Below are 12,963 nucleotides of genomic sequence, written 5' to 3'. Positions count from 1 at the left end.
ATTCCCTATGATCCGTGTTGCAGATGCCGAACCGCCGATCTAATCGCCTAATGAACCGTGGATGTGTGCCCACCCCTGAACCAGTTCAACCAAATGGGGGACGTGGTGGCAACAACCATGGCTGTGGCCGTGGCCATGAACGTGGAGGGATACCCTTCCACCTGGAGAATACCCCGCCGCCTAAGGAGAACATTCCACCACCACCACCACCGAACCTGGCAGAAGTGATGGCACAACAGACCCAGCTTCTTGCAGCTCTTGTTGAAGGAGCAAATCGTCGCTAGGGAGGTCAGGAGAATGATTTCCAAAGGAAGCTAGAAGGATTTCTGAAGCTAATGCCACCTACCTATGATGGCACCGACCCTGACCCGCTCGTAGCCGATGACTGGCTCAAGGAGATGGAAAAGAAGCTTGACCTCACCACTTTCACCGACGATGAGTGTGTTGGAGCTGCCACACACTAGCTCACAGGTGCAGCACGCGCCTGGTGGGACAGTTTCAGTGATTCCCATGAGGACCCTGCCAATATCTCATGGGATGAGTTCACTGAAGCATTCACTGAGTACCACATTCCCAAGGGTATCATGGAGGCCAAAGCCGAGGAGTTCCACAACATCAAGATGGGAAAGGACAAGGTGACTGAGTACACTACTCGTTTCACCAACCTTCTATGCTATGAACCTTCTTATGTTGTGAACTCTAAGAAGGAGAAGCTGTACTATTACCGCAAGGGACTTAACCTGCATATCAAGCTGAAGTTTGGTAGTATTGAGAGCAACACATTGCGTGCTCTGGTGGATCGCTGCATCCAGATTGAGAAAGATCATGCTGAAGCGGGAGAAGAGTACAGGGAGAGGAAACATAAGCCTAAGGAGTCTCTCCGTGGTCGTGATCGCAAGAGGTTCCACAGAGATGCACCATCTAGGGAACGCTCTCGCCACAACAGGGATGACAACCCTGGATCAAGTAGGGGAAGTGGAGGCTACACCACCAAATACTCCCGCCCTGCTTAGGATTGTTACCCCCGGGACCGTTATGCTCAGGACCGCAACAGTCAGGACTGTTTCAACCATCCCCGCACAGCGAATGAATGCCCAACACAGAACTGCTCCGCACCAAGCACTAGAAACTGGAAGGCACCCACATCAACCCCTACAGGCGGTACGCCTTTCATTTGCTTCGCTTGTGGCCAACCGGGTCACAAAGCCGTTGAGTGCCCTCAGAACTCAGCTGCTCAGAAGTCTCAGTTCAAGGGATCTGCTACTCATGGATGTCTCAACCATCTGGACGCCGAGGAAGCACAGACTACCCCTGACGTGGTGTACGGTATGTTTTTAGTTAATGGCAATACTGCATCAGTTCTATTTGACTCTGGAGCAACTTGCTCATACATATCATCCAAGTTTGCACGAGAACATGACCTGCCTGTAAACCCACATGGAAAGCCTATCATCACTAGCTCACCCTTAGGAGACCTAAAGTGCACCCACATATGTAAGGGAGTGAGTCTTACCATAGAGGGCCTTACCTTTGAAGCCGACCTAACCTTGTTACCTTCCACTAACCTAGATGTCATCTTAGGTATGGATTGGTTAACCATTCACCGAGGTATCATATCATGTTCACCTAGGTATGTCCAAGCGACCCACCCATCAGGCCAAGTCATTAGATGTGAACCCTAGTCTGGAAAGTCCACCTCTATCCTGTGTGCCCTTAAAGCGAGTTCAGAATCACAGAAAGAAGAGAAGACAGTTCAGGATGTGCCTGTGGTCAGAGACTATCCCGATGTATTCCCTGAAGAATTACCAGGTATGCCACCAGACCGTGATGTAGAGTTCATCATTGATCTATTACCGGGAATGGGACCCATTGCCAAGAGACCCTATCGCATGTCAGTTGATGAACTGGCTGAGCTCAAGAAACAGCTTGATGAGCTCATCTCAAAAGGATATATCAGACCCAGTGCTTCACCCTAGGGATCCCCTATTCTGTTTGTCAAGAAGAAGGATGGCTCAATGAGAATGTGTATTGACTACCGAAACTTGAACGCAGTCACCATCAAGAACAAGTACCCCTTGCCAAGGATTGATGATCTACTTGATCAGCTTTGAGGTGCAAAGTATTTCTCCAAGATTGATCTCAGTTCAGGCTATTATTAGATGAAGATTCGAGAAAGTGACATCCCGAAGACAACTTTTGTGACTAGGTATGGTCAGTTTGAGTTCACCGTGGTGTCCTTTGGACTCACGAATGCTCCCGCATACTTCATGAACATGATGAATAAGGTTTTCATGGAAGAACTAGATAAGTTCGTGGTGGTATTCATTGATGACATCCTTGTCTATTCATCCACCGCTGAAGAACATGAACATCATCTGAGAACCATGCTTGAGAAATTGGCCCAACATCAACTCTATGCAAAGTTCAGTAAATGTGAGTTTTGGCTATAGGAAGTTGCCTTCTTAGGCCACGTACTATCAGTTGAAGGTGTCGCAGTTGATCTGGCCAAAATTGAAGCTATGAAAGAATGGGATCAACCCCATAATGTGATAGAAGTCAGAAGTTTCTTGGGAATGGCTGGATATTATCGCTGATTCATCAAAAACTTCTCCAAGATAGCCCGTCCAATGACCAATCTTCTAAAGAAGACCAAGGAGTTTGAATGGATGCCCGCATGCGAACAAAGCTTCTAGGAATTGAAATAGAAGCTTACCACAACCCCTGTGCTAGCATTGCCTGATATCAGCAAAGATTTCGTGGTCTATTGTGATGCATCCCGTCAAGGACTTGGTTGTGTACTAATGCAAGATGGGAGAGTGATAGCTTATGCTTCTCGATAGATGAAAGAACATGAGAACCGTTACCCTACTCATGATCTTGAGTTAGCAGCAGTTGTGCATGCTTTGAAGATTTGGAGGCACTACTTGATAGGCAACAAGTGTGACATCTACACCAATCACAAGAGCTTGAAGTACTTTTTCACTCAAGAAGATTTGAATATGAGGCAACGCCGATGGCTTGAGTTGATCAAGGACTATGACCTAGAAATTCACTATCATCCGGGAAAAGCTAATATAGTCGTAGATGCTCTTAGTTGCAAGAGTTACTGTCACACCTTGATCACTGAATTCGTACCACCTGAGCTCAAAGAAGAGATTGATGATTTCCAACTTGAGATACTACCGCATGGCTTGCTGAATGAGCTCCGCATACAGTATGATCTCATAGATCACATCCATCAAGCTCAGAAAAGTTGTGAAGAGATTGAGTATCTCCATGGTCTGATGAAACTAGGCTACAAGACCAACCACCAGGAAGATGAACAAGGAACTATCAGGCTCAAGAACAGAATCTGTGTTCCATCTGACCCAGCACTACAAGAGAAAATTCTGTCAGAAGCTCATGATTCTAAGTACTGTATTCACCCCGGAGGTTCAAAGATGTATCAAGACTTGAAGAAACATTTTTGGTGGAAAGGTATGAAGACGGACATTGCAGGACATGTGGCACGTTGTGACACCTGCAACAGAGTCAAGGCTAAACATCAAAGGCCTGTAGGATTGCTAAAGCCTCTAGACCTTCCCGAGTGGAAATGGGAGAACATATCCATGGATTTCATAGTTGGATTGCCCTACTCATAGAAAGGCCATGATTCCATCTGGGTGATTGTTGATCGTTTGACCAAGATTGCTCACTTTGTACCGGTTAAGACCAAGACCAATGCCGAAAAATTAGCAGATCTGTACGTAGAGCACATTCTAAGACTACATGGAGCTCCCTCTAGTATTGTATCTGATCATGGTCCTCAGTTTGTGTCCCGATTCCGGGAAGCTCTGCACAAGTCTATTGGAACCAAACTTGATTTCAGTACTGCTTACCACCCACAGACAGATGGACAGACAGAATGAGTAAATCAGATCTTAGAAGACATGCTTCGTGCTAGTGTACTGAATTATGGCTCTGATTGGGAGAAATGCCTACCCTATGCAGAGTTCTCTTACAACAACAGCTACCAAGCTAGTATCAAGATGATGCCATTTGAAGCTCTATATGGCAGACCTTGTAAGACACCTTTGATGTGGTCCCAACCGGGAGAAAGATCATTCTTTGACTCCGCTAAGATTCAAGATGCAAAAGGAGTTGCTCAGGTAAGAGAGAATTTGGGAATTGCTCAAAGTCATTACAAGAGCTATGCTGACAAAAGGAGAAGAGAACTTGAGTTCAATGTGGGAGACTTTGTCTATCTCAAAGTATCCTCGCTACGTGGAACTATCAGATTCCATGTGAAAGGAAAGCTTGCCCCAAGATTTGTTGGCCCATACAAGATTTGCAAGAGGATTGGAAAGCTCACCTACAAACTTGAGCTACCCGAGGAATTGATGGGTGTACACTCCGTATTCCATGTCTCATAGCTACGCAAGTGTTTGAGAGTGCCCAATGAAGTAGTTCCAACTGATACACTTGACATTCAAGACACACTCGAATATAAAGAACATCCTATCAGAATTCTGGGCAGAGATACCAAAGAGACCCAAAGCAAGACTATCCCTATGTGCAAGATCCAACGGAGCAAACACACAGAGAGAGAAGCAACATGGGAAAAAGAGTCTGACCTTCGGCAACGATATCCTTACCTCTTCGAAGAGTATGTTACGCTTTAATCTCGAGGATGAGATTCTATTAAGGGGGTAGGACTGTAACAACCCAAAAATCCACACACTGAAAATACCAACTACAAAAATTTTCTTAAAAACTTCCATGTGATGATGAGTGTCATGTATAGTAACCCAACCTAAGAAATGCATTAGGTCTAACCCCAACCCAAGTTAACACATAAACATGGCATGTCATTAGTTAATTGCGTTTATTTAAATTCTAACAAATAAGTGTTGCATACATTGAATGTGATTTGGATTTCCATTTGAGTTATGATATGCTTAACAACTCCAATAAATTAGGTGCATCAATTTGGAATTCAAATTTTAGAACCAAATTCGAATTCAAACAAAAGAGATGAAATGATAAACAAAACAGAAAAAGGAAATGAGGAAGAAGGCCTCGTAGCCCAGGCTACTCGGCTTCGCGGCCCAGCCAGCCAAACCACGCCCACCATGCACCGGCACGCACGTACGTAGCCCATGAGCCGGCCCAGCGCGTCGCCCACGCCCGTGCACCTGTCTGCCTCGCTCGCAGCCACTAGCCGCTGGACCCCGCATGTCAGCCGCACCCCCCTGTCTACAGTGTCATCTTCCTCACCCATGCCTCAACCGCCTACGCGACCGGCGCCCGACAGCTATGGCAGGGGCGGGCCAGGGGGTCATGCTCGGGGCATGACCCTGTCCCCCTTGTGCTGTGCCCACACAACCCCGCACCACCGTCTGATGCGATGCATCCACCTCCACCGCACGATGCCATCCGCCCTGGGAGGCATGGCGCTCGGCTATAAAGCCAGCCCGCATGCCGCTCATGCCCGGTGCCCTAGCTTCTCCCTCAGCCTCCGCCGCTGCTTGGTGGCCCAGCAGCCGCACCACATCGAGTGTAGAGGGCCGAGAAGGAGATCATGAGAGGAGGATCGGAGCCCCCGCACACTGCCAAAGTCACCGGAGCTGAGGGTGACGCCGTTGTCGTCATCACGATCATGGGTCAGCACTGCATGACACTGCTTCTAGAGCTACACGGCCGCAACTCGACACTGCACCGCCATCCTTTCTTCCACAGCACCCACGGTGAGCCCCGGTTCATTCCCTGCTCACCACTGGACCTTGCTACCCTGGCCATGGCGCTCCATACCATGAGCACGTAGGCCAAGGCCATCCCCAGCCTCTAGGCACACCAACACAGCACACTCACGTTGACCGTGACCATCCCCGAGCCCTTGGACATTGTAGGCCTCTCCAGGTTCCCCGGACGCTGTAGTCGAGCACGCATGCCACGCTCACGACGCCGCCGCCATGGCGCAGCCACCATCGGAGCACCAGACCACCATGCTGAGCACTAGACCACCAGTCCAAGCACCCAACCACTAGTTCGAGCACCAGACCATAGGTCCAAGCACTAGACCACTAGTCCGAGCACCCGACCACCGGTCTGAGCACCAGACCACTGGTCCAAGCACCCGACCACTAGTCCGAGCACCAGACCATAGGTCCGAGCACCCGACCATCGGTCCGAGCACCGACCACCATGGCTAGTACTGATGGGAGCGCCTGGTGCCTCCTTGACTTGTCCGTTCCATTCACTGAAGCCACGGGTAACTCACGCGCATGCCGTAACCATCCCGCAGGAGCCCATAGTGACCTGCGCGCCTCGCTGTCATCACCATGTCACCGTGGCCACCGGGAAGACCCTACCAGCCACCTAGGAACCAGAAGTCCAACCCTGAGCTCTGGACACCCTCGCCGCGTCCACACGGATCCATAAGAGCCTACACGCCCCACTGTGACGCCCTCCGATGCCATAGCCACCACACCGACGCCGCCGACATGATCGAAAGGTCGTCCACCGTGGCCAAAGCCACCGGAGGCCCTGGAGGACCCCTCGACCTACCCAACATGTCCACCGGAGCATTGTGATGCCCATGCACACCACAGAGCCGGCCAATGCCGCTGCAACCGTGCCATTCCCGCACGCCGGTTGTGCTCGAGTCACCATTCATCGTGATCAGTGACTTAGGAAGCACCATCCATTGCCCTGACCCCACCGTTGCAGTTGCCATGATGTGGGGAGACTTTTCCCCACCTCAATTGGATGCCTGAGCCATTGCGGGAGCTCGCCGGTGAGCATGTCACCGACGGAAGCGCGACGTGGAAGAAACAGAGGAGAAGGGGGCGAGTTGAGCCATGCAGCCCTGCACCCAGTGCACATGAGCCGAGCCGAGGAGAAATGACGATGGGCTTGATCCACCATAGACCCTGCCTTAGGACCATGGACCAGGAGCGCTGGTCCACCGTGAGCCACACGGTGTGAGTCGTGCTGCGGACGAAGCCCAATAAGAGCCCACGGCCGTGACGTGGCTACGCCACAGCACGCCACGTGTTCGGCCTGGCTCGGCCCGACCCGAGCCCACCAAAGCCCGTTTGAGACCCGGCACGTATTGACCGGTGACCGATCAATGTTGACCGTGGACCTAGCCCCACTTGTCAGCAGCATAGACACGCTGAACCCACATGTCAGATACTGACGTCATGATAACGTCACGAGGGACCCACATGTCTGCGACCCAAGAGCCCCTGGACCCACCTATCAGCTCAGAACCGAGACGATGACGTCATTCTAACATTAGCATGCCACGTTGACTAGTGACACCGTGACACGTGTCAGCCCAGGATTAATTCAGCCTTTATTCAATTTCAGAAAGGATTTAAACTTCAGGAATTCATAACTAATTCATACGACCTCGGAAAAATACGAGACCAGCACCAAAATTCATCTAAAATCAAGCCCTACGCAATGAACCCATGTTTGAGTGCATTTGGCTCTTTTGAAATTTCATTGCTTCTTTGTGCTATTCTTTAGACGTCGCTAACGCGACTATAATGCGGTCGTTTGTAGACTCGGAGGAGAACCGGACGGACGAGGACCGTGAGTACCGTGAGGAGAACGGAGACGACTACACTGAAGGTGCCACATCCCACCCAATCTTGTAGCACCTATTACGCATGGCTAATATAGAACTGCTATCGCTTTACTTTACTGCTACAATTATATTACGCTAGGACTTGCATGGTAGTATGCTTGCTTGAAAGCCTTTACCTTGACGCAACCTTACCCCTACATACCCTGCTATTAGGCTAGACACACGCTTATTGCTATACATTTCATTACTTATACTTCTACTACGCTCATACTACATGCGTGGTGGATACTGGTGTTATCTGGACCATGGGGAGAGTGCTACGTGTGTGACTCGGGTGTGTGGAGGGTGAGGGTTGTGTCGACCAAGTTGGAGTATACGATGAGCCTGGGGCAAGTCTTGCTATGGGATGCTACCTAGGCACCCCTAGAAATGGATACCTGTGGTGGGTAAATGGTATATGAGGTGGACCTGGGTGTGAGCCTGTGACGGGTGGAGCCCGGGATGGAGGTGCTGTGGTGGCATGGTAAATGGAAACCCTGATGGAGACATTCTGGCTTGGTCATCCCTAAGGACTTACTAGTACTCAGATTCACCGGGAAGCCTTACGTACCACTCGCCCTATATGGTGCAGGACGGCTAGACTACTTGGTAGGATATTGCCACTACTGCTAGGTTGATAGCGTACAGTGTAAGGAGGTACGGGGCGCGGAGGATTTCCCCCCACACCCTTCCGAGACTTCATGGAGACCTTGTGGACCCGGCTCATGACTCACAGTTTCAGCCACCCCAGACTTGACTTGGGGTGAACCAGGGCTGAATGGTAGAGTGGCATTATCCTAGGCTAGCAAGCAGCCGGAATCAGCCTAGTTGACGACGGTCAGCGAGGAAGGCAGATCTTGTGGTTATGTAAAACCTCTGCATAGTGTATGGTTGATCGATCGATACATGTGCCGACTTGTTGGCTATGAACCTTTCCTAGGTTTCGCTTAAACTAGATAGTGAGATGAGTCCTTCTCTTCTTTCCCCGTGAGAGAGTGTCGATCGTAGCCAGAGGCTACGGGCCTTGAGACAGTGCCGAGAGGGAGTTGGCCTGTCAACTGAGCGATGGTATGGGTGTGGTATGGTGATGGTGTGGAGAGGTGGTGTTTCGATCCTAGGATCGAAACCTGGCCCTGGAATGGGATTGGGGTGGAATGTGTGTGAATGGTGTTAAAACTTGACTATACTGTTATATACTTGATATGCTAAAGTACATAGGAAACCCTAGCCTTATAGGTTCCTTTTGATTATATCCAACTTGCATCCAATTTCCACAAAGCAATGCTCATAGGGTTGGGAGTGGCCAGTACAAATCGTACTAATAAATTTTGGCATACAGGTTCTGCTGAGGAGTATAGCTCCGAGGAGTTTGACGGATGAGGGGTTCGTGCCTACGCTCGAGTTTGGTGATCTTATCTTCAAGCTGTTCTGAATGAATGCTACTATTGATTCCGCCAATGTAGCGATGTAATAAATTATGTAATTCTGCACTATTTGTACTCTGATATTATCGCTGTATGGATGTGATATTCGACTGGAATTTGGGTAATATGATCTACAATGATCTTATTATACTTCGACGCAGTGGATTTCCCTTCGCGGAAATTGAGGTCGTTTCAGTTGTCAAGCTCTTTAGTGTAGCTAGTTGTGAGAGCTTGTTAGTTTAGTTAGTGTGGCTCTTTAGTTAGCTTTTGAGAGCGCACTAACTTAGTGTAGTGACATAACTATTGTGTGGATAGAAACTGTATAAATTAGAATTGTGGTAGGTGGCTTGCAATTTTAGTAGGTTAGTGCAACACTTGCTTCGCCTTATAATTGTCTAACCGGTTTGCTAAGTGTTGTTGTAGAAATTTTTAATAGGCTATCCACCCCCCTCTAGCCATTAGGACCTTTTAGCGGTGGACCTCACCGGCACTCTTCGCTGCCTTCTTCCCTGACTTCTTCGGGCTCAAGTGGCTACGTTTCTTTCCACCCATCGCCAAGGATTGGATTTGATTCGATTTGGCTATGCTCAGATTAGGTTGTGGAAAAGCCATGGTTGCAACCGTAGAAGGGTGCGAGAAGGCGAAGCACCAAAGTGTTGTGCGGTTGTGAGGAAGATGATGCGCTAGTGCGTAATGAGGGGAATGCGCCACCATAGGTAGATTGAAATGGTTCGACCCTAACCTTTTTTAGGGTTTTTAGGAAACCATGCTGACCCCATCGCATTTTTCGCAGCCTCCGCAATGTTTGTGTCACTTTCTTCGTGCCCCTCCAACTTCTTTGTCAAAGGATATTGGCCGGTCTAATGGGCCTACGGGCATACTAAACGGCTGAGCCCGCTTCGTCGGTTTACCTCTCCAAATCTCTCCATGTTCTCCAAATTTCGCCATGTTCTCCAATGTTCGCCATGGCATAGTGCTAAGCACTCTCCATGTTCTCCAAATTTTGCCATGTTTTCATGTTCTCCAAATTTCTCCATGTTCTCCAAATCTCTCCATGTTCTTCAATTTCGCCATAGTATAGTGCTAAGCACTCTCCAAAATTCGCCATGGTATAGTGCTAAGCACTCTCCATGTTCTCCAAATTTCTCCATTTTCTCCAAATCTCTCCATGTTCTCCAAATTTTTCCATGTTCTCCAAATCTCTCCATGCTCTCCAATTTCGCCATGGTATAGTGCTAAGCACTCTCCAAAATTTGCCACGGTTAATTGTTAAGTACTCTCTCCATTTTTAAGTGCTCAACACTCCAAATTTTACTCATATGTCCAGTGCTAAGCACGGAGATTTTGTCCTTTATACAAATATAAATAAACTCCAAATAAACATAAACTGCTCTGTAGGATATAAAATTCACCGATACACTGCTCCTGATAAACTCCACTATGTTTTCTTCATCACCGAGTTCATACATTTTATTTTTAAATCATGTACTACCCGTCCTACATATTTGTATTGCAGGATCATCATCTGTGTGGTCGCACCATCTGGCCTTCGGATTTCTCCTTCAGTCAACTGATCGGACCACTAGGTTCATGACTTCGTCGCCGACCAGTTGGTCGGATTGTTCGGCATTCACTTCTACCCAGCGCTCACTTCGCCGCCGACCAGTTGGTTGGGTTGCTCGGTACTTGATTCTTCGCCAACCAACTGGTATGATTGTCTGTCATTTCATCGTCAGTTACACGGGGGCTCGCCAGCTAAGCCAGGGACTTCGTCTGCCGATTCGCTTATTGGCTTACTATATTTTGTCGATGTTGGATGTCATGTGTGATATCAAGGTTTTCTATACTGTCTAGATTAGGGTGCTGATCTTGGGCGGCACGCCAGGGGCTATGATAAGTATATCTATCATAGCAATCCAGTGCTAAGCACTTTCTATTTCTCCATGTTTTACTGCTCGATATTATCGAGTTTTACTCCACATGTCCAGTGCTAAGCATGGGGACTCCGTCCTCTACACTTAATTCTTTGATCCTGCTACAAGATGTAACTTTATCTTACAGTAGACTCGGAGACTAAATGTGTACACTTCACCTAACAATGAGTGTAATTTTCACAACTAAGCTGAGAATATATTATTTGATCTCAATATTAATAATGTTCTTTGATCCTACTATAAGATGTTTCTCTATCTTACAGTAGGCTCAGGAACTAAGTGTGTACACTTCACCTTGCGGTGAGTGTACTATTTTTTTTTCTCCTTTCTAGTTTTCAGCTAAGCTGGGGACTAGCTATGTGCTCGGCTAAGCTAGGAGTTGGTTATTCTAACTAAGTGATCGTCGATATTCTTTGATCCTGACACTAGGTGTCTTCTTCACCTACTGTCAGGCTGAAGGACTACAATGTATACATTTCACCTAGCGGCGCATGTATCGATACTAACATCCTGTTTGACTAAGTCAAGGATGATGATCATCTGACTTCGCCAACGAAGCCTAAGTGTGTACAGTTCACCAAAGGTGGAGAATTTTTTAAATTTTAAACTTGAGCTCCTTACATCCTTCTGGTAAGTCTTACTTGGCTAAGTCCGAGATTTGCGTAGTAGTTAAACTGGTTGGCTTTGACTTTCACTGGTCGGATTACTAGATTAACTGTCTGACTCCAAGTTAAACTGCTCGGATTTGCTCAAGACGGCGTTGCTCAGCGGATACAAGACGCTCGGAGACTAGCTGTGGGGGTATAACCCTAGGTACCCACGACAATGGACATGGGCCGCACCACCAGAGGAGGTCCAACCCATAAGATCAAGGCCTACTATGTTCGGCTCTGGTCGGCGTGCACCGCAAGGCAATCGAAAGACATCTTGGCGATGAAGGAAGATATTTTTGGATATGATAGATATCGTATTCCTTGTAAATATTTACCATATAGCTGGATAGATATAGGCCTAAACCGACTTGTAACCCTACCCAAACTATATAAAGCAGGTAGGGACCCCATCGAATTCATCTCATATACAATACAATACACCAAAGACACAAGACGTAGGGTATTACGTCGATCAGACGGCCCGAACCTATCTAAATCGCTATCTCTATCACCATCCGGTTCCTATTATGCGCACCTCTACCGATTCATCTAGTACCGTGGGTATACCCCTCGGTAGACTGCCCACCATACTTCGTCGACAGTTGTGAACCTCTATGTTTTTTTTGAGTCTGAACCTCTATGTTGGACTATGTAATTTACAAAAATAATCTTTACTAGTATGATTTATTAGGGAGAAAACAGTTAAGCCTCTCAGAGCATGCACGTCAATGTCCCTGTGTTTATCCATGGATGTCCATTGGAACAGAATTACAGGACGTGATGGCATCACGCACCTAACTAGGCAGCGGCTCCATCAACCTTCAGATCCTATGATGGCTAGGTCTACTAGGAAATATCATCGCGAAGATCATGTCTAAACTTTCAACTAGCTACGACTAAGAAATTAATTGATATATAATCCTTATGATGATATCACTATCCCCAATTTTTTTTTAAAAAAAGAGTTTTGCTCCGGTGGTCCTCCTGGAGTATTTTGCACAAATCTTAAAGCAACCAGGTAATTAATCATAATTAATTTTGTAATGGGTCTGCTTTGGTCTGGCCCAAGCCCAGCCCCAGCTCAATCAGGTAATTGTGGATCGTCAATTGACAGTTCGCATTTTTTTGTTTGCATCTTGCTCTTATCGTGCAAACAGGCGGCACTAGCGGGCAGCGGTGGCTCCTATTGACCGATCCTGCCTCCGCCGTGCGACAACCCCTGTTGAAGTCGCCTTCGCTGTTCAGGTGTGATATATTTTTGGAGCAACAAGAACACAAAAAGGGAGAAGAAGTCGGCTGCACAGTCCCCTCCGCGCCGAGCGGCGAAATAGGTGACG

Source organism: Miscanthus floridulus, chromosome 17, assembly GCF_019320115.1.
Source record: "Miscanthus floridulus cultivar M001 chromosome 17, ASM1932011v1, whole genome shotgun sequence".
Classification (NCBI taxonomy): Eukaryota; Viridiplantae; Streptophyta; class Magnoliopsida; order Poales; family Poaceae; genus Miscanthus; species Miscanthus floridulus.
The sequence above is the reverse complement of the archived record's forward strand: the minus strand, read 5'-3'. Positions refer to the sequence as shown.